The sequence below is a fragment of the Macrobrachium rosenbergii genome, chromosome 54, assembly GCF_040412425.1.
Source record: "Macrobrachium rosenbergii isolate ZJJX-2024 chromosome 54, ASM4041242v1, whole genome shotgun sequence".
In the NCBI taxonomy this organism is placed as follows: domain Eukaryota; kingdom Metazoa; phylum Arthropoda; class Malacostraca; order Decapoda; family Palaemonidae; genus Macrobrachium; species Macrobrachium rosenbergii.
Window position 1 is genome coordinate 12,571,523 of NC_089794.1, and position 24,041 is coordinate 12,595,563.

The following is a 24,041-nucleotide window of genomic DNA, read 5'->3' on the forward strand; positions in this document are numbered from 1 at the left end:
GGGTCGGTAAATGCCCGAACGCTTTGTTAGAACACCGTATTTAGTCCATTAGGGGCGTGGGTAAGGTTCCTCGGGCCAAGACATAGTCGCCGTTTGGGTCTGTTAATGGCTTCCGGGAACCACTCCAGGGTTCACCACTGTGAGAGAGGTGCAAAATAATGAGCAGGAAGACAAGTACTGCTAGTTTATTGATGAAGCGAGCCGCCTTTAAAGTGGGATGCAGACGTCTGCGTACTTCACAGAGACCGCGGGTACAAAGATTTACAGGTGACCTGAGGTCCAACTAATTCTTTACAAAAACAGGACAGGTTCAAACAGAAAACATAGTGATCAGTGATGTCTGACACAACATAAATAATTCGTTACTTGTACATAAAGCATGATTGTTTAGAAAGACAATAAATATACAATTTACAATTATGGTGATAAACATATTCTGATCGAACCAAGGTCGATGTGAAGGCACCGCAGAAAACAGGATAGAGAACACGTTGAGCGGGGACTTTACAAGGACAATAGTGTCAAAACAAATGTATTTTATACCAAATTTCTATAATTCATGATTTACTTCTTCCATTTTCTCATCTCACGCTTCTTCTGCCTTCTCAGAATCTTTCACTAAGAGACGATGATGATACAGGATGATGAAGTGAGTTCCTGAATTCATTACTATTATTATTATTATTATATTACTGATACAAAGTCGACGAACTTTCCCGTCCCATTGATAATAGGAGAAAATACCCAGCAAGGAAATTTTAGTTTTCATTTCCTTCTTTATATACACATTTTTACAGATGAGCGATCCCTTTTCCTCTTACCAAAAAATCTTACTTTTCCGTCAGTCGATCATGATAGACCTCATGTAATGAAATATGGCATGATAACTCAGTAGAGTTTTTAACTTTATTTTCCTAATTTTTCTCTGGTATCTTTTTCTCTTTTTTTCCTTTATCATATTGTATGAGTAATAAATTAGTTTCATCAAAAAAAGAATAAGTTTTAAAAAAAAATTACCATTAATGATTTAATCATTAAAAATAAAAATCAAGAAAATAAGTACAGCATGTGTATGCAAATGTAGGAATAAGAGGAATCAAGGAATTTTCCATTGTGTGTGTGTGTCTGAAAGAGAGAGAGAGAGCTGTTAAACAACATATAGACTATAGTGTGTGTGTTCACTTCGATCACGTTTGTCTTAAGGAGAGGGAGTGTATATTGTGACAATAGTGTGTGTCGTGGCAAGGAAGATGGGGATGTGGAGGAGGAAGAGAAATATTTGTCCTAAAGCAAAGGGCAGTGAAGGCATGTTGCTTTTTCATAATTTGTAGTAAATCTTAGTGGTGTACATTTCGTTTTGATTCGATAAAATCCTTAAATTAAATTCTCACACTAATATATAACAACCACGAAGAGAAATTTTTGGGGGCCAGTATAGATTCAGACTGAGTATAATGTGGCACCTTTGCTGACTAATGACTAATATAAATGAAAAATTACAGTGTCTTACCATTTGCCTGCAAAGCAGTAATTCTGAAAAATAAAAATTAAAAATCGTCAAAACAGTAACACGAAAGCTTAATCAATTTTTTTGGTTGAACCCAAGTATGGTGCAGTTTTTAGCTAATGAATGTGCATGCAAAATTTTAATACTTTACAATTAATTTACAATACAGCAATTTGCAAGCGATGTGAAAATCGTTAAAATAACGGAGCTATAATGCGGTATCATATGTTGCTAATGATTATCAATACACAATTTTAATGTTTGCAGTTTGTATGCAATAAAGTTGCGAGTAACGTAAACACAAAAAAGAAGAGCTGTAGCCTTAGTGATTTTTGGACCAACTAGATTTTTATTCAAATAGGGTATAATCAAGTATTTTTGCTGTCTGCAGGAATGGTGCAAAATTAGGTAAGGTTGCAGCCTTTGTGATTTTTTAGGTCAATTTTCATTTTTCATTCAAACTAGTGGTGTCAAATCGCCTCTCCATTCTTGTGTTTCGCTCCTCATATGTACATTAATCATGTCATATATGTTACTTGTTATTATTTCAGATTCTTTATGTATCTCATTGTATGCATCATTGTACGGCCTTTCCGCCGATATATATATCTGCCTTTTACGTGTTCTGTAATGCATTATATATGTCTTCTTATGCCTGTTAACAAACACAATTTTTGTATGGACGCAGCGGGGGGCCTCAGGTCGCCCGCTACCTTTCCGTCTGCTTTCCGCATTATAAACACCTGTCGAGAATAATATAGAATCAGTCTTTCACTTCTGACACTTCTTGAACCTCACACTGGTGACCTCGGAGTAACAGGTAGCGCAGTTTTGGCCCAGCCATTAACGGACTAAAAATGGCCGCAGCCTACCATCAGAGAGCTTTTAGCGGACTAATTACGGCATCAAAGTTTAGGCCTCTGATAGATTCCTCCCTGATGGAAACCGTGCCATTAACAGACTAAATACGGCGTACCCAAAAAGGGCACATTTTGGCACTTTGTTCAACCACTCGAACAATCAGCACCATTAACGGACTCAATACGGGGCATTTTCCTGCGTTTTGGTGTGTGAGTAGTAAAGATGTCAGAAGCTGAACTTCAATGTGAACCCACGAGTATTGTATGTACGCCCCTCTCACCAACAAAGCCAGACGCGGTCAGACTTCCTCTGTTTTTGCGGCAGAACACAGCATTATGGTTCCTGCACGCAGACCTGCACTTTCGCCTGGCACGCATCTCAGATGATGCTATCAAATCCGACCTCACCATGACAGTGCTCCCAGAAGAGGTGTTCAACAGAATCTCCCCCTGGCTCGACGCGCAGCCGGACAAGGTCACATAAGCGGCCTTGAAGGATAAACTCATCCAAACTTACTCCATGCCCGTGACCAAGAGAGCACAGTGCGCACTCAGCCTATTATCCCAGCCCCTTGGAGAAGCATCACCCAGAGAAGCCTGGGGCGAACTGCAGGGGTTGGTAACACTGCCAGGCCGCGACGAAAACGGGAGGAAGAGGAAGGTAGACTTAACGAGAGTGATTTTCCTTCGGCGCCTCACACAGGAAGTTAGGGGCCAGATGAAAGACGCAGACGCCCTCGACATAGACGCCTTAGTCAACGTCACCCAGAAAATACACGAGGCCACCAAGGCCTCGAAACACGCCGCTGTCCTAGGGGCCTGCAGCCTGATGGAGGAGAACGACGACAGTGAGAGAGACATCAACGCTGTTTACAGGAAGAAGACACCATTCAGGGAACACAGGACATGGTCAAACCCGGCGTGGTGCTTCTTCCTTCCATAGAAAATTTGGCAACAACGCCAGGAACTGCAGACTTCCCTGTTCCTTTACAAAAACCGACAAAAGCGGCCGCAAGTAACAGCGGTGGCCGCAAAATCCAACTCCCCCTGACCAGCAGGCTTCTTCATCAGAGATGAAATTTCGAAACGGTGCCTGCTGGTAGATACAGGAGCAATGCAGTCAGTCTTCCCACCATCCGAGGAAGATTTAGAAAAGATACCTGACTCAACACCCACCCTCATAGCAGCAAACGGAACTACCATCTGCACGTATGACAGGACGACCCGGACTATCTCAGTTCTGGGCAGCAGATACCACTGGCTCTTCGTCATCGTGGAGGTCAAGTTCCCCCTACTGGGCGCAGACTTCCTAGGGCACCACGGACTTCTGGTCGACGTCGGAAGACAGCGCCTCCTCGGCACTGGAACCTGCCACTACTGTCAGTTCTCCACCAGACCTGGAATGCCCGCCATCTGCTCCACAGCCCCCAACGGCTGCACATCCCTCCTAAAGGAGTTCCCGGACATATTCAAACCAGAGCTACGCCACTCACCAGGGGCTTCAGCAAAGCACAGCATCTTCCATCATATCACCACAACAGGCCCACCGACCCATGCCAAGTTCCGGCGACTGTCCCCCCAAAAGTTACAAGACGCCAAACGCCATACTTCCAAGTCCCTGTGCATCCCGATGACGTCCCAAAGACCGCCATCATCACGCCCTTCGGGACTTATACATTTTCCTATTCCACCTTCGGTCTCAGGAACGCAGGTGCCACATTCCAGCTCCTGATGGACACCATCTTGGGGGATCTGCTTTTCTGCATGTGCTATGTCGACGACATTCTCATCTTCTCCAGGTCCCCACAGGAACACCTTTGCCACGTCCGCGCCGTCTTGAAACATCTGCAGGACAGCAGACTAGTCATCAGGTTCGACAAATGCATTTTCGGGACAGAAAAAGTAGACTTCCTCAGGCGCGAGATTTCCCCAGCAGGAGTGCGCCCTGCGGCCTCTAAAGTAAAAGTTATAGAGAATTTCCCAAAACCACAAACCATCAAGGCCCTTCAGGAGTTTCTCAGGATGATAAACTACTTACTGACGTTTCATCCCAGACGTCGCCCGCACTATGTACCCCCTGACATCAATCCTGAAGGGCAAGCCAAAAACACTGACCTGGGAGGCTCCGCAGCAGCAGGCATTCATAGAAACAAAGACAGCCCTCGCCAATGCCACTACCTTGACTCACCACAACCCTGCAGCCGCCCTCAGACTGACAACGGACGCCAGCAACACCGCCTGTGGTGCAGTACTTGAGCAACTAGTGAACAGCGCCCCCAAATCCTTGGCCTTCTTCAGCCACAAGTTTTCGCCAGCAGAGACCCGCTACAGCGCCTTCGACAGGGAGCTGCTGGCTATCTACCAGGCCATGAGACACTTCAAGTACCTGCTGGAGGGGACCGAATTCACGATCCTAACAGATCACAAACCCTTGGTGCACGCATTTGCAAAGCAGGGAGACGCATGGTCTGGAGGGCAACAGCGACACCTGACCGCCATCTCCGAATTCGGGTGCACCATCAACTACATCCCTGGCAGGAAGAACCCAGTAGCCGACACCATGTTGAGAGTAGAAATCAGTTCCCTTCACCTCGGCATCAACTACGAAGACCTGGCAAAAGAACAAGCAGCAGACCCAGAGACGGCAGGCTACAGAACAGCAGTGACAGCTCTCAAGTGGGTAGACATGCCCTTAGGAAACTCAAACACAACTCTCCTCTGCGACATCAGCACAGGCTGCCCCCACCCCCTAGTACCCGCCTCGAGGAGGAAGCAGGCGTTTGACATAGTCCATGGTCTCTCCCATCCATCAGGGCACACAACGGTGCGCCTCATGACTGACAAGTTCATCTGGCATGGCATCAACAAGGACGTCCGACAGTGGGCAAGGAGCTGCATCCCATGCCAGGCGAGCAGAACATCCCAGCACACAGAATCCGGGGTCGGTGACTTCCCCCAGCCTCATCGGCGCTTCGGCCACATCCACATCGACATCGTCAGGCCTCTTCTGCAGTCAGGAGGAGCCAGATACCTCCTGACGATCATAGACCGCTCCACCCACTGGCCCGAGGCAACCCCCATGGAGGAGGCATCAACAGCGTCATGCGCAGAGGCCCTCCTCTCCAGTTGGACCAGCCGTTTCGGAGTGCCAGACAGCGTCACCACAGACATGGGTCCAGCCTTCCTGTCAGAGCTCTGGGTCTCCTTGGCATGCCTGATGGGTACAACACTACACAGCACAGCGGCCTACAACCCCACAGCGAACAGCATGGTTGAGAGGGCGCACCACTCTCTTAAGGCAGCTTTCATGGCACGTTGCACCGACAAGAGGTGGAAGGAACAGTCCCCTGGGTCCTGCTGGGTCTCTGCACCACACCAAAAGCAAATGGCGACGCTTCCCCTGCTGAGAAAGTCTACGGGGAGACACTGGCCGTTCCCGGAGAATTCCCCCGCCATCTGCCGATGTCGCCCACACCCCCCTCCCGAGGTTGAGGGAACTGGCACACAAGTTCGCGCCCTGCCATAAGACCTTCACCGACAGAACCACCACCTACAGCCCACCCACCTTAGACTCCTGCACCTACGTCTTCATCAGGGTGGATGCCCGTCGACCGCCCTTAACCAGGCCCTACGGGGGCCCCCACCGAGAGTCATCAGGTGGGCGGCCAAGGCATACCTCCCTTGGCATCACAGGCATGAAGACTGGGTCACCATTAGACAGATTGAAGCCGGCATTCCTCTTAGACAGCGAAGTACGCAAGGAGACAGGCAGGCGGCCCAGAGTTCCCCCTCAGTACCTCCCCGCAGACCACCCGCCCCTCCACCAAAGCGGGATCCAGGGCGGCCCAGGGGACACATCGAGCCAACTCCAGATGTCAGTTCCAACCCACACCCACAGTTCTTCAGGAGTAGGGACCCACTCCAACTACCTCAGCGATTGCGTGATTAATGTTGTTTCATCCAATAATTGCTCCTCTAATTATTGTCTTGTGGGGGGCGGGGCTAGTATTTGTAAGGGCGTCAGATCGCCTCTCCATTCTTGTGTTTCACTTCTTATATGTATATTAATCACGTCATATATGTTACTTGTTACTATTTCAGATTCTTTATGTATCTCACTGTTTGCATCAATGTACGGCCTTTCCAGAGATATATATATCTGCCTTTTACATGTTCTGTAATGCATTATATATGTCTTCTTGTGCCTGTTAACAAACACAATTTCTGTATGGACGCAGGGGGGGGCGGCCCTCAGGTCGCCCATTACCTTTGCGTCCTCTTTCCGCATTATAAACACCTATCGAGAATAATGAAGAATCAGTCTTTCACTTCTGACACTTCTTGAACCTCACACTAGTTATAACGCAGAATTTTTGCCTGATAATGAATGTGGATGCAGATTTTCAATTTGTTTGCAATTCTGTGTTGTTGCATGCAATGTAAAAGTCACTAAATTAGCAACACGGTAGCCATAGTGATTTTTGTTGTCAACCCTCTTTTCATTCCAACTTGGTACAATGCATTTTTTTTACTTAAATTCACATTAATTGCAACATTGCTGCATAATAAAAAATGCAATTTTGCAGTTATGTTCATGAATAAGTACTCTAAATATGTCATCATACCTGTAACTAGTTTGAAGAAAATAAAAACCCTTATTTTTGGATACCAGAAAACCTGGCAGCTATTGTAGTTTTGGCTGCTTTATCATTTTTTTGATAGTGTAGTCGCTTGTTTCGTCCTCAAGGAGTTACCTTCCGTGGGTCTGTCAGAGCTCCATGGAGACCAAACTAATATCAAAGAATTCTCTTTTAGTCGGCTTCATGGCCAGGTATTGTGTCATAATGATAAATGGTATGACACGTGATGGAGTATGTAATGGACTCAAAGATAAGAGGGCTCTTTCCCTTATTTTACAGCAAAGCTGTACCTAGGGTCTTTCCTTCATCAAACTTGCTAGCTAGAAGAGGAAGTGATTATCGCGCATGCGCAGTCTGCCATATTGTCGACAAGCAAGAGACCAGGATGCCATTACCTTTCATTGGTCCATTTGGAACCGATTCAGTTATTGTCAGTGCTCCAAATTTCAACAATTATGGAAACACCTACAGGAGAAAAGCCAATAGAAGCAATTCAGGTGTTTAGTTTTAAGTTCCAGTTAAAGTTTTAAACTTTGTAATTGGTAGTTAATTTTTGTAACAGCTGAAAACCCAATTTTTCTTGCTAACACATACAGTAGCTGTCATTAAGTTGTAATCACAAATTTTTAGTAGTGAAAAGTGGAAATTTTTTTAAAAATTTGTCATTTCAATTAGATGTTTTAACTAAAAGAAATGTTCCACAATTTATCATTAATATAGAAAAGACTGAGAACCGTATTGGAAGCACTATGACTTTCTGGAATGGCGCATAAAAGCACGAATAGAAACATTGGAAGGCTCCAACAAGTCACTCCCCATTGTGACTTCATTATTACAGTCTAACCCCTTCTGTAAGGACCTGTTTGAGGAGTCTTGTGGTTAAACTTAATGAGCAAGCCATAAGCAGAATTGTACAGTGTACACTCTCCTTGGAAAAGGGGAATTCAGGAAACAAAAAACCCGAAACTTCCCTTTACCAAACCCAAAAAAAGGCTCGCTATGACCAAAAATCATATAAGCCTTCAGTCACCCCCTAAAGTGTTCCTCAAAAGCAGGCAGGTTGTCAGAAGGGACAACTCCCTATAAAGGGACAACAACAACAGCAAGGACATCTTTTTCACAGGGTCCAAAGACAGTCCTACTGGGGAAAAGGAAAAGGTGGATCCCAATAAGAATTTTATGGTCGGGGGTCTGCTTTGATGACACCACAGGCAATGGAAGTCTTCCCCTTGGGGACACAGCATTATTTTCAGCGGGTTTGGGTGGTTAGTTAGTTATAAATGATTTGTTTAACCAGACCTCTGAACTCTTTTAGGGTTTTTCTCGGGCTGGAAAAAGAAGGGGGGAAAGAGTACATAAAAAATTAAGTCGTTAGATAAATAAATAAATAATAAGAAAAGGGGGGGAGGAATTAAAAAAAATAAAAAATCAAGAGGGGAAAAAAAAATGGGTTTGGGTGGAAATGGTCTTATCCCCCCCTCCTTTAAAAGGGTTCCTCCAAAAACCAGCTCCCTCTCTGGAAGATTATGTGCAGAAGGCCCTGTTAAAGGGAGCCATAAGAGAAACATGCATATATTTGCCACCAAGCATGTGTCTTTAGCATCCCCAAAAAGGATTCCTCCGAACGAAGGGTGATCCTCGACCTATCAACATTGAACAAGCATGTTGTTTGCCAAAAGTCTTGAATGACTACCGTTGCCCAAGCACGTTCAATCATTCCATAAGGGACCTGGACAGCTTTTAGAGATCTGAAAGATGCATACTGCTATGTCCCTATTGCCATTCCCTTCCTCCCCTTCCTAACATTACCCCAAATTTTTACAAAATTAGCAACGGTAGTTGTTCGAGAACTGAGACAAGAAGGAATACAGTAAACCCCCGTATTTGCGTTCTCACGATTTGCGGACTCACGCATTTCTGTGTGGAACATATCTACCCATTATTCGCGGAAAATTCGCCCATTTGCCGTATTTTTCACCGAGAAATATTCAATAGTTACTGTATTTTCATATAATTTTCATGAATAAATGCACTTTTTGTGATAAAACTATTAAAATACTCAGATATAAGCATTTTTACAGGGTTTTTCTTGTGTTTAAACTATCAAAATGGGCAGTTCTAAGTGTTTTTAGAGGGGTTTTAAGTATTCACGGATTTTATCTATTCGCGGGGGTGTGCAGGTACGCATTCCCCGCGAATTCGGGGGTTCACTGTACAACTAATAGCCTACCTACTGTAGACGACTGGTTAATCTGGGGACCCACAAGAAAAGTGTGTTTGAGAAATTTAAGAACAGTGGTGAACAGACTCCACTCGAAAGGTCTTCTAATAAATTGAAAAAATTCAGTCCCACGCCCAGCAGATGTTTTCAGTGGCTGGGACCCGTCATGGCCAGTTGTCTCTCCCCATCAATACTCAAAACGTTCCTTGCACAGCCCAGAGCTCCCAGATGGCAATTAGAACGTGCAAAGGGCCTCTTGCAGTTCGCATCAGTAATAGAGCCAGTATTCAGATTGCTACAAAAAAATGTGAGCAGATTCTGGCTATCGCATGCAAGAAAAAAAAATGCGAGACCGACCTCGTCAAAAGAATCAGAAAGTTGGGGAGATACTTTGGCCTTGGACCCGGAAGGAGTCTCTGGTGAAACAGGTCACCCTGACTCCTCCGTCTGTACGATATGTACAGATAGATGCCTCGTTGACAGGTTGGGGAGGACATTGGGAGGATTGTCAGGTGGCAGGGAGGTGGTCAGCTATTCTGAGGAATTGTCATATCAGTTTCCTGGAGATGATGGCTGTCTTTTTGTCTCTCAAAAAACTGACCTCCAAAAGAGATACACAACATGACTACAGTGTCCTGCATCAGGAGGGCGGGATCACGTTCACCTCTTCTTAATATGGTAATGCTAGCCATCCTTTGGATGGCACAAACAAGGAAGTGGCACTTGTCTGCAGTTCACCTCACAGGATCTCTCTTTTCAAACAATAGCCAACATGCTTCCACAACCAGAAGTGGATCTGTTTGCCACATACGAGAATCACAGACTAACAGTGTATGTGTCTCTCTGAACTTCGACAGTCAGGCAACAGCAAGAGATGCCTTCCTACAAGACTGGAACAAATGGAAGACAATATACCTTTTTCCTCCATTGTCCCAGATTTCGAAGGTTTTGAGCAAGCTTCTACACTTCAAAGGAACAGCTTACTTAATAACCCCAAACTGGCCAAACAGACATTGGTTCCTATTACTCCAGCAACGGGTAAAGAGATCAGTTCCACTACCATCTGCTGTTCTATCTCAGACAGAAAGAGGGAAAGTTGTGTACGCATCCTCCTTTCTGAGCCGAGACCTTCATGTGTGGATTTTTTAAATACTGTCTACCGTGAAAGTTACTTGCCCAACACTACTAGGTACCTAGTACAAAAACTACGGACATAGCCGACAATACCGGTCCGTATGGAAGATATAGTTAGATTATATCCATGCTGAGAACCCAGTTGAGATCTCTGTGGAAAAGCTTTTTAAATTTTTTCATACACCTTTTTGAAGACAAACACCTTGTTGCTATAACAATCATGACACACCAGGTAGCATTAACGGAACCCTTGCTTTATGGATTCGGTATTGACTCTAGTATAGAAATCGTCACTTCCCTTCTCAGGTCTTTTGCACTACACATACCCACTCCTGAAAGGTTTCCAATTACTTGGTCCTTGAATAAGGTGCATAGACTTAACTGTCAACCCCTCAATTCAGTGAACCCAATATAACCGCAACTCACATGCTGCAAAAGGTGATCTTGATTGCTCTAGCATCAGGAGATCATATTAGTGAACTGGGCTCTCTTAGATGGGGACCATACATCCCCTGGCCAAGAATGTGAATCCTTTGAGAAGGGAACCTCTTATTTTGATAAGAAAACTCAATTTAGCAGACAAGACGTTATGCCCATTTCAAGCACTGAAGGTTTACCTAGAGGTCACGGCAAACATCCCAGAGAGTCTGATTTTCCTACCCCTAGTACAAACAAACCACTCTCTACAAGGGCTAAGAATAATTTTAAGTGTCCTTCATTAAAAAGGCAAATCCACACTTTCCCAGGTCACAATATAAGGAAAGTAAGTCTTTAGCCTTCTTCAGAAATGTCTCTTTTGCAGAAGTCTCCGAATGTATAGGGTGGCCATCATAGACAGTATTCTTAAAACAATACTGCCATGAGCTCGAACAAATTTGACTACACTGTGTATCAGTAGGTGGTATAGTTAGTCCTGACCCATAGGCACTACAGTGGAAAACCAGGGGTGTTCCTGATGGGTGGGTATACTAACTATTGCTGGGGGAAGGTGTGACAATACTGCAACCAAACCAGCATGCTTAGATAAGTCACTGTAGAACTATATCCTAAAACATGAGTTTGTGTTTAGTTTCCTGTTCTTTGTTACCAAAACCTATTTCTATTCCTAGCATCTTCTTCCCCCAGTCCCACCTCACCACATCCATCCATCTGATCCGTTGACGCCCCACACTCTTCCTCCCCATCACTGGCATGTTCTTTGCTCTCTTGATTGTTTCCACATCCTCTCTTCTTATTACATGACCATAGTATCTCAAACGAGCTTCCCTAGCCTTCTCCATTACATTACATATACCACACATTCTTCTTATATCTTGACTCTCCCTCCTTTCCAGTAGGGATATTCCAGCAATCCATCTCACCATCCTCATCTCAGTTCTTTCCAACAGTCCCTCCTCTTTCCTCTTAAGTGCCCAGGTTTCTGTCCCATATAATAGTACGGGCCTGATAACTGTCTTATAAATCTTCATTTTGAGCTTTAATGGCATTTTCTTGTCTAAAACAACTCTAGTTACTTCTCTCCATTTTTGTCATGCTTCTTTCACTCTCTGTCTCACTGCTTTCTCAGTACCTCCCTCTTCTGTTATTATTGATCCCAAATAGTTAAACTCATTGTTCCTTCTTAGCACTGTACCATCTTCCACTTGAATGTTTACTTCTTCATGCCCTTCTCTACTACTAGTCATTAGCTCTGTCTTTCCAATGTTCACTTTAAATCCTTTCCTTTCTAGGGTTCCTCTCCATGCTAAAAACCTTTCTTGCATTTCTTCTTCTGTGTCTGCTATAATGACTAAATCGTCAGCAAACAACAGATCTCACCGTTCATCGTTGTTCCTTAATTCTGATGTCAGTGTGTCCATAATGACAAGGAACAAGAATGGACTCAGAGCTGATCCCTGATGGAGGCCCACCTCCACAGGGAATGTCTGTCTCCCCATATTTTGTTTGTACAGTAGTTTTTGCACCCTAATACATCATCTTCACTAACCTTACCAACTTCTCTGGTACTCCTCTCTTTAGCAAACACCAATAGACTACTCTTCTTGGTACCCTGTATACACCTTTTCAAGATCCACAAAACACAAGTAAACTTTCCTGATTCCTTCTAGATACTTCTCTTGGACTAGTCTTGCTATAAAAACAGCATCCACTGCACTCTTTCCTTTCATAAACCCAAACTGCTGCTCATGTATATCTATCAGCTCTCTCAACCTTCCTTCTACTATTCTTTTTAGTATCTTGAATACATGCTCCAAAAGCTTTATTCCTCTGTAGTTCCCACAGTTTAACACATCTGCATTGACCAACAGAAAGTAATGGCATCCTGGTCTCTTGCCAGCCTGCACATGCACGATAATCTCTTCCTCTTCTAGCAGGTTTGACAAAGGAAAGAACCTAGGTACAGTGCAGCTTTGCTGTAAGATAAGGGAAAGAGCCCTCTTATCTTTTAGTCAATTACACTCCACCACATGCCATAGGGTTTATCATTATGATACAATACCTGGCCACGAGACCAACTAAAAGAGAATTCTTTGACGTTAGTTTGGTTACCATGGAGCTCTGGACAGACCTATGGAAGGTAACTCGTTGAGGACTCAACAGCAACTACCTATGTCAAAACCTGTTTTTTCTTATCTCCTTGAGAGGGATCCAAAATATTTACACATTTGCACCATCAGTGGAGTGAAAAACTAATTTGTTGTCCTAAAAAGATGATTTAGGGCAAGAGTTTTGAGAATTTCAGTAAAACTACAGGTTAGTGAAAATTACAGATTTCTGCAGTTACATTGCACATAGTTCTCCACTGAAAATAGAGGCACAGTTCAATAGAAAGAATTTGTTCTAGTGAACAAATCAACATTGAGAATTAGATTCATGTAGATGCTCATCAGAATTCTTGCCTCTCAGCCCAACAAAGGTGTTATTAAAAAATAAAAATCCAATTTTGATGCTTTTGCTGCAAAATTACAGTTTAATTCTAGTCTCATAACCTGAAATTTTGTTCACTTTGCCCACAAGTTACGATACTAAGCACTAAATGATGATATTGGTTTTTAAGTCTTCAAACAATAATAAGCACTAAATGATGATACTGGTTTTGAAGTCTTCAATAAGTAATGTTTTCTGTAACTCTTCCAGGCATCAGTAATATAACATCCACAGCCTTCAGAGTTTAGGAGGGGTGAATGCACACTTATGAAAGCAATATTCTCACACAACCATAGAGCTGGTATCCATACATATAAGTTGCAATACTTGCCAAGTTTTCAGTGCACTTATTCTGAGTGCCCAGTTATGATTAGAATTTTTCTTGAAGCTACAAGACTGTACAAACATTTCTAAAAAATATTTCAGAAAGTTCTGTAGCCTATAGGGTTACAAAATTTTAGATAAAGTCTTTAAGGGGATCGGCCGCCTAAAAAAACCCAATAATCTTTAAAAAATTCGATTTGCTGAAAAAAAATTCTATGGCTTCGTATAGGGTTCAAGAATGTGTCCACGAAATATTATGCTAAAATTTGCCGTATTTCTCTAGTTATGGCCTAAAATGTAACAATAACTATATACCCATAAAACACCAGTAGCGCAAAAATGATTTAGTCTGGTATAGTTTTTGCGATATATATTACGAAAACTTCCTTTGAAATGAAATGTATAATGTCAATAATATCCTACTCGGCACCTTTTTAGTTATTCCTAGCCATGACAACGCACACGCGTCATACCATGACGCGATTGTGGCAGAGTTGCCTATAAACTTCCAAGCTGGAAGGACACGTTTTTCATGCTCGCTAGCCTTGACTGAACTCTGTATTTTCTGCAGTGTTTTTGTTTTTCACCGTGCCTAAAAGGTCCAAGAGTTCACTTCATGCTTCTAGAATGCGGAAAAGCCAAGTGGAAAAGTCCAGGCGAGAAGTAGAAGAAAGAGTTCAAGAAATTAGTGCCATAGAGGGGAATGGGTGACGGAGAGAGAGAGCTGTCGCCCATCAAAACCAGAGACCAACCACATCCACCCCTAAACACCTTTTTTATTTGTTCAAGTCACTACCAAAGGGCAAAGATATTTTAGAAAAAGAAAGCAGTAGCTCGGAGGCTGATATTATAGACGATCCTGAAAATAAAATGATCATAATAAGTGAAGCAAGACTTGATGAATTACTTGAATCACGAATCCCTAATTGTGAATGTAAAGTAATTCCCAGGATCCATTTGGCAAGGGATGGATTCTGAGACACTAATAAAAAAGTGTAGGCAACTATGATACCTAGAGTAATACCTTGCAGCAAGATCAGACAGGGGGACCAGGAACCTAAAATTTATAAGAATGTGTCTTAGGCACATAAATAATCAATTAATATTCTTATTTATAATAATTTTTCATTAATTAATACCCAAAAATAAAAATTAAAACCATAGAATTAATTGTAACACAGTCTTTGAAGTCCCTTTTACTTTTTTTATGTAACTAAAACTTTGAAGGCCCGTTTCTCAAAACAAGTTTTTCGCCTTTAAAATGCATCTCCTCCCTTAGTATTGGACCAATCTAAATGAAATTTTAAATATAACATGGGGAAACATGGTAGATTAAAACAAAGCCGGGGATTTTTAATATTTTGAGTTTCTGATTTTTGGCAATTTTTTTTTTCTGTAATTTTTCCGGGAAAATTTCATTAAAAAAAAAAAAATTCATATCTCGAAAAATAATTGAAAAATCAAAAATCCCCGGCTGTGTATCGAAGGTCCATGTGTGTTTTATACGTGGTTCAAATCTCATCCCTTAAAACCAAAAAGCAAAGGAGGAGATGCATTTTGAAAATGGCCATTTTTGGCCGAAAAATGCCCTGGCGTCACAAAACCTAAGGTCACTGAACAAAATTTTTTCCCCAGAAGTTCCACACAATATCCTTTAACAAACCCCTATATATCAACAACCTGTCGTTAAAAAGTCGAAACGCGATCCCCCTTAAGTTAAAAACATGAGCGTTCCAATTGAGAAAGATGTACAAAAAAGGATTATAATTAAAAGACTCATTACTGAATCTTTTTTTATTAATTTTAACAAGAATGTCCAAATTACATTAACATCCTGTTTCTATTTACAATACAGTAGGAATCAGTATCTTACACTGGCAAGCAGATACAATAATCATTCTAGCCGTTGTTAAAAGACAAGTATATGTTTCAAATGAAAAGTAACATTGTTTTATCATTTCAACTCTCAAATAAAATGCTGTTAAACCAAATTCACCTGAAAGACATTTGAATTAAATAATTGGAGACCTTTGGTAACATGTAGAGATACTATTTAGAAGTATAAAGATTTCTATTTACACAGAAGAAATCATTAGAAGCTGATTTATGTTAAAACTGTAACTGCAGGCACTGCAGAGTTTGCTAAAGCTGTTGATAGAATTAATTAATTTCATGTTTTAACAATTCATTAATTAAAACTGTGTAATTAATTTCATGTACTTATTCAACTCTCATTACTGACAGTCAATGAAAAACTTGCTTAGTACATCTATAAATACACAAACAAGAAAGCAAAGAATGTGTTGACTATGACATTATTGCAATCAGAACTATATCAGTGCTAAGATAAAACCTAAGTGAACAAACTGCAACATTTGTATCTGCTATGTTTACATCCTTTATTCACAGGTGGCATACCCCTCTGATTCAAAAGCACTCACAAGCTGCAGTTTATTGACAGAGTTAAGGTTTCCTCCCTTCTCATTAATCATTAAAACCTATTCAAGTTCTAATACTGCTTCTTCAACAGTTATTCTTGTACTTTTTGCTCTGTTCTTAGTTCTCTATTTTCCATGTAATAAAAACATTTTTTAGGTCACAAGATATTTTTATTTCTTTTACTACATTCTTGTGTTCCATAACTCCATCAAGCTGTTACACTACTTGATCTATTGTAAGTACATCTAAAGCCATTGTGGCATGACTTTTATTTTTTCATCTTAATGGAAATTTTGGCCATCAAATTTCTCTTGTTTTTCTTTACTTGGATGTTGTTCATTTTCAAGTCTTAATCATTCTCATATCTTTGCAAGGGGAATCTAGTTTTGCAATTTGCAAACTAATTTGATGTCATCATATTTACTGAAAACTTCTGTACCTTGGATACAGTTCAATGTGTTATATATGTCTGACAAAAAATTGTAGTGACTTCTATTACCCATTTGGTTTTTTGACTGAATATATTTTGGATAGCAGGTTGACAATAAGAAGTTTCAGTGGTAAAGTTTTTGTCGATGCTAAATATTTTGACTAATCTTCAGATCTAAGATAGAGATCATTCTCAATGTTGGATCTATCTTCCTTAACTTCCTTTCACAATTTAGCTTTTGTTTTCGTCTAGCTACAGTACTACTACTGTTATTATTATTATTAAGGAAGATTCTACATAATATTACCCATAAGCCTTTGGCCATCAATATTTGGGGTTTTTGCAAAGCATAAGACTTTCACCTTGCTTGATCCCACCATTCATGAATATTCTGCAGTTAAGGGGGCATGCCATCAAATCTCACCATACATCATGTTTCAAGACAAATCAAAACCATAAGCAAAGGTCATGCCATTTTCTAACAAGAAGTCAGTTCCGAAGTGGCTAGGAGTGTGGGTAGATTTGGAACTGACGTGTTTATCTTGTAAGCAGTGTATTCCATAGCCACATTGGCATTTTACATCAGCTTTACAATTTTTCAAAAGGGAAAGTGCATAATATATAGTAAGAATTAATTCACAAAGTATTCTTTACCATGATGAATGAGTAAATATGGAAAGAAAGGCACACGTTCAAGTTTTAGCTGAAAATCTTAAAGCATTATCATGTATGCCCTGCACTGTGTATGTAACCTACTGTATAAACTTGATGAATTTAGCTTTTGTGAGATGGCCTAATAAGGACCAGGGTGAGGATTATGGTGTGTAAAATTCTAACAACTGTTTGTGCATTTACTGTACATATATGCATATTCTAAATAGCATTAATTAAAAATATGTATAATAATTGGGGGAAATATGGTCAGGACTGGCTTAATGGAATAGAAAATAAAGTTTAGGCCAAAGGCCAAGCACTAGGACCCATGGGGTCATTCAGTACTGAAAGGGAAATTGAGAGTAGAAAGGTTTTAAAGGTATAACAGAAGAAAACCTTGCAGTTGCACTATGAAACAATTGTCAGGAGAGGGTGGAAGGTAAGCTGAAACAGAATATGAACAAAGGTACAGTAAAAGGAATGAAATGGGTTGCAGCTAGGGGCCAAAGGGATGATGTAAAGAATCTTAAGTAATGCCTACAGTGCACCCCACGAGGTGCACTGAAGGCACTACCCCCTTCAGGGAGGACTTAAGGAACCAGTAGTTTTTTTTTGACACCTAATACAAATTTGGTTATATGGAACATTCTGCAAGTATATTCATGTGTGAAAAACTATGATCATATTGTAGACAAAACAGAACTACTATATCCTTATTAATAAATAGCTTAACCAGACCACTGAATTAGCATTCTTATTATAAGGCTAGCCTGAAGACTTTTCTAAATTAATATAATGGATATCATTTAATATACTGGAAATCCTTCAAAATTTATAATAAACTAAAAATGTTAAAAATCCTGACTGAATCCACTTCAATGATTTTGCCTCCAATAATTGATATATACACAGTTAGTTGAAAATTGGAAAATCACAATAGAGATGCATCTTTTACAGCAAAGAATGTCATTATCCTACTGCATTCTTTTACTATTTTTATTTCATTATTACATAAAGTTTCCTTTTCTTTATCAAACTAGTCAAGAGTGGTCGAAGTGTCACTGACAAAGACCAAACAATGCTAGCAGTTTTTCTATCCTTAATTACTGACATTATTGAACATGGTTTTAGTATGAAAAGAGATTGTCACATAATGAGAGCCGACTTACTTCATTTGGCATCAAATCTTGCAACAAAACATGATTTGAAGGCAACAGTATCCACTGCATAGTGTAGAAATCACGTCTTCTCCATTCTGTAACGTGCTCATGATTTCCAATAGTGTATTTTTAGTTTCCCAAATACTCAAAAATGATGGATGAACACTTGAGAATTTTAACTGGAATGTTGACTGGATTTTATGATTTCCATGCCTTGATTACCTCTACCCTGAAATATCATCATCCTGAAACTAAGCTCTCTAGCCAAGAGTATAACTCTGATGAACCTACAGTTACAGCTTTGATTTTTGGTTCACAATGAAACCAGATAATGAATCAATAGCTACATTTTAAGTTGATATGCAGTAAACAAGACTACTGCACCTTTAAAGACAGTTTTCATTTTATAGCTACAACTGTCAGTAAATTCAATCCTACTCAAAGTAATGGTCATGCAGAAAAATGTGAGTACGAAACAATTTTGCCTCTCATAAACCAAATTCTACTAAGCTACAACTACATATGGCAACAAAATCACTTAAATCTCACATCATAATACAGTAAATTTATGGATATAAAAATACTTTCAACATAAAAAAAAAGATTTAAACTCATATCTCAGTACATTAATATATATTTTTTTAACATTATTAAGGAAATTCATAAGGAGCAAGGTCTACAGATTACCCATCATTATGGTAACAGATTTCTCAGCTCTCAAATGCCAGAAACTGACAACTGAAAGTGTTTAACTATCACAAGTCATAAAAATCTTACTTTATTGCAAATTTCAAAATCTGAGGTACTGTGTTATTGTAAAAAAAAACAATAAAATCACAATCCTTATACACCTGAATTCAATATTTCTTATCAAAGTCTGCTCAAATTGTCTCAGAGGCACCTGAAAATCTGAGCAACCAAAAATTTAGTACAAAAACTATATTTGCATTCTAGTAAAGACAGTGCACATAATAAACTTCAATGGTTAAAGGGTAAACGTAGGGTATATAAGAATTTGCACACACTAAATGCAAAATTAAATAAACTATAATTTTTAATAGGAGAATCCTGGTCTTAATGAGAACTGACATACATCACAAATGAGAAATGGCCATTGAAGAGGGTTTTTTATCATAAGTTCACAAGAATGATGAAGCCCAAACCCCTCACTGAGAGGTTCCAAACAAATCGATCAAACTGTCAACACAGTAACAGGTAAGGTTCTATGCACATGCTATCTAATAAGACAGTAAATAGAAATGTCATACTTTTGTGAATTACTAAACAGTACCTTCCTGCTCTTGGCTCAAATACTTTATCCACAGAAAACTTTTACGCTAGCCTTCTACAATATACAAACTACTGTGAGTGTATGGAACATCTTAACATAACTATTGTAGGTGTTTGGGATATTTTCTTTAGTTCTCAAACAAATGCAAACTCAAGATCACAAGTGGCATGACAGTTTTTTTTGCAAGTACCACAAGATTTATTATTATTATTTGCCAGTTTATCAGATCAGAGTTACTCGACCCTGATAGGGCCGGCCTGAAGGATTGTTCGCTAATAATAGAATTTACATTTTATTTAATAACATGCAATTCCTTAAAAGTTATTAAGTAAATAAACTGAAAATGATGGATGTCCAGATAAAGTTCCCTTTACTGGATTTACTTCTATAACTTGATATTTGCTGTTGGTTGAAGTCTGGGCATTCAGATATGATATATATAGCTGTTAGTGTTACCTGTACTCCGTGCAGCAAGGGACTAGGAGGCATGTTGGCTATTCAGTAACCATCCATAGAGGTTACATTGGTATGATCAGCATCATACCAGCAGCTTTGACTGCTTTATCAGCATCCTTATTTACCTTTTCACCAACACCTGCTTTTTGTAATTTCTAGAATGAAAACTTTTGTTGCACAGTATAAGGGAGTTTTTTAGACAACAGTTCTGAAGGGGTTCAATAGCACTTCTCAAATCAGGGAAAACAATAAATTTCTGTGGTGTCATGTGCTTAATAATTTCATGTGGTAAATTGATTGCACTGTTCTGCTATGAAACAGAAGGGCTCTTTGCTAAAGGTTATTGATTTGCTTTATTAGGTAAAATTCCCTCTTAAGAGATGTAAAACCCTAAGAATGAATTGCATAGTATGAGCATTGCATCTTATATATTCTATTGTGTGTTGTATCCAGGAGTGTATGTGTATTTTATGGACAAATAATATACGTGAATACAATTTCTGACTTATATGCATAGTCCAGGGAGGCAAAGTTCTAGTTCTGGAGGAAATCGGGTCCTCACTGAAGATCAGATTGTCCATGTTAGTTTGTCATTCCTCTTTTCAGAAAGGTGCGAGAAAGTTAAGTATACCTTAGTTTAACCAGACCACTGAGCTGATTAACAGCTCTCCTAGGGCTGGCCCGAAGGATTAGATTTATTTTACGTGGCTAAGAACCAACTGGTTACCTAGCAACGGGACCTACAGTTTATTGTGGAATCCGAACCACATTATAGCGAGAAATGAATTTCTGCCACCAGAAATAAATTCCTCTGATTCTTCATTGGCCAGTCGGAGAATCGAACGCGGGGCCAGCAGAGTGTTAGGTGCGAATGGTACCCACCCGTCGAATGAAGACTATTCAGAAAGGTGCAATGTGCTTCTTTTTTCACATGATGGGTGGAAATACAGCATACTTTTATTATCATCATTATATATTACCAAACTGCTGGACTAAAAATGTGAAGAAAAGAGGCAGTAATTTCAAAATTATTTGGCATTTGTTGTAATTCATCAAAAATGGAGTCTGAGAGTTTACTAATCATAAAATAAAGGAGAGGGGGATGACTGCTTGCCCTTCCCCTAAAATCTGGCAAGAAGTAACATTTATTTTCAGATGATCATAAAAGAAAGTATTAAATAATAAAATTCACAAGTAAAAAAACACAAGTTCAGTCATTCAAAGCCAGAAATGAGTATTGGCATTATTTTACAAAAAATATATGAATTTGTGCTGAGACCATTTTGATAAGCTATGATGTTCAAGGGTCATTCACAACCTGTTATTTGTTGCACAATTCTTCACAGTCCAAAGGTATGGAATTTCTATCCTTGGTGCAAGACAAACAGTGATGGAACTGACTTAATATTAAAACAATGAAAAGTATTTTGAATTTTTGCACTCCTTCAAAAGATCAATCATTCAAATAAAGCATCATTTGAAAAAGTTATAAATTTCGATCCATGGACACACACATCAATGTCCATCAGTAAATGGGTTTTGCTTTATGTACTGTAATATCTCATTTTACAATTTAAACTATATTTTGTAAGATGTACTGCCTTGTCAATTAAATGTACTAAATCACTTTGGTCAATTAAATGTACTAAATCATTTTGGTCAGAGGTCCCATTTTATTTAAAGATGTCAATGCTAGCAATAAGAGTATTCTTCACTCTCCCAAATTTAAGCACCTAATACATCTTAATGGAAGAAAAAATACACTGTTTTAGAAACCTGATATCACTTTCGACCCTAATATCCTGTGGAAATGTTTGATAGTTATTTTTCCTTTTAAATTGAGTTTGTTGAAAGATCAAACCATGCACACCTTGCACTGCCAATACTTTCTTTCTAACTTGGGATATAATAACTTTAAAATTCAACACTACTAATGTTTTATAATAACATTTAAGAATTTAAGATGAACAACACTGTTAAGCCAAGAAGTATTACATTTTCAATGTCAGTGTGTACAAATTCAGGGTACTTAACTCAATTTGCAACTTTAATATCTGAGATCAATAATTACACAGCTGAGATCATTCATTACCAAATTAATTTTCCATAAAAAGTTAATGATGGATAATTCACAAGACCCAAAACATTTGCTGTACTTAATGCTACTCAGAAAAAAATGTCACAATGACATCAATATGAATGAAACAGATTATCACAATAGTAACTACTAAACTGGCACCTTTTAAAAAATAAGTAATGAAGCAAAATGTAAACAGATTTTACAAACCTGTACTAAAAAACAAACTAAACATTTCAAAACAATGTTGATCACGATTAAGTGTAGCCTATTTGTGACACGGTAACATTTGTCTAGACTGTTTTCTATACAGATATTACCTTGGGCTAAATATAAAGTTCACTAATGAATCTCTTACTTCAAAATATTGTAAGCAAATAACTTTCATATGCATAGACAGTGGCTGTATAAACACTTGTATTAAATATTTCTTGATAAAGTAGTGATATTTTTTTAAATAAAAAAGGCCATGTTCCCAGCTTATGACATTTTCAATTTCCATCCACACCTACGACCAAAATTTCCAAGAAATATAAGCATTAAAATAAAAAATAATGACTAAAAATTAATTTTCAAATACACAGTATGAAAAGCAATGCATAAATAAAAGAAATAATACTGTATATATATAATTAAAATTGAAACAGATGACAAATCCATTTTGTAACTGTAGCAAATGTTTATTGCATTAATGACACAATTCATACAGTATACATAGTTCCCAAACCTACAGCCACTTCAACTTATGACAAATTATCAAGAACATAACCCAGTCGTTACTTGGCAAGTACCTTAATGCCCTTCGAGGTGAGGTAATGTTCATTCAGTACATAATGCCCAACAAGACTAGGGTTCAATAAGGTGTCCAGAGTACACAGTTAAGATTTATGCCTTAACAGATAATAATAGCACAGCATTAAAAGTACACTATACTTATAGATTTCCTTTATGACACTGCTTAGAAATTATCATATTAAGTGTATGTATAGACACACACACGACAGAAATACAGCAAAAGAGAGGCATTTTATACACTACAACCTTATCAATATTAACAAAAGAAATGAGCACCAATGCAACATGGATAAACTGTAAGGTAACTTAACAGGCCATTGAGTTGTGTTTCTTGACTCTAACAGGGCTGGCCCAAAGAACACTGATATAAAAATACTTAACAAATGGCACCAAGTTATTATGATTTAAATTATCCATTTACCTGACCCCATGATGGAGAGACTACTCCATTATCACTATTTCTGAAACATATCGTCACCACCTTCTTCAACAACTAGTTTTTAATTCCTTGTTGAATTACATGGCCAAGCTAAATAAATCCAAGTTTTATTCATTTTAAGATCTTTGTTAAAAGCAGTACCTGAAATACCTACTAATATAACTTTATTTAAATACAGGCAATTAATTTATTAACTTGAATTAATCCAAAGGTCATGAATGCTACAGAGTGCATAATCATGTAAAATCATGTTTGCTCATGTACTCAAAATTCTAATTGCATAAAAATAATAACACCTGTGATCAAGTGCTCTAGCACTACAAAAATGACATACAATACTTGGAATTTAATCTACTCCAATCCCCAAGGACAATCTTACATCACTGACTAACCCTCGCAGTTTTAGTTGTTAACAACCATGAACAATCAGCATTTCTTCATAAATTAATTTTGGTAAACCATAGCCAACATTTCAAAAAGCTCAGCTGTCCTTTACATTATACATAACTTTATAAATTAGGTTTAAAAAAGTTTCTATTTGACAAACAAGGTCACCAAACAGGTAGATGAAGTACTCAATGTGATTACAGGAGCTATTTAAAACACCATAAAATCTAACGACTAGCATCACCATAATTAAAAATTATATAAGGGGCCACATAAAATAGCACATATCTTTGAAATTA

General features: G+C 39.1%; 1 long non-coding RNA gene across 1 annotated transcript in view; it reads left to right on the forward strand.

Moving 5' to 3' along the window:
- LOC136834752 (uncharacterized) overlaps nt 1-14,067 on the forward strand; it is a 38,591-nt gene extending 24,524 nt beyond the window's left edge. Inside the window, exon 3 of the long non-coding RNA XR_010851869.1 lies at nt 13,501-14,067. This is a non-coding gene — a long non-coding RNA (uncharacterized lncRNA). The remainder of the gene's footprint in view (nt 1-13,500) is intronic.
- The last annotated feature ends 9,974 nt before the right edge of the window (nt 14,068-24,041 follow it).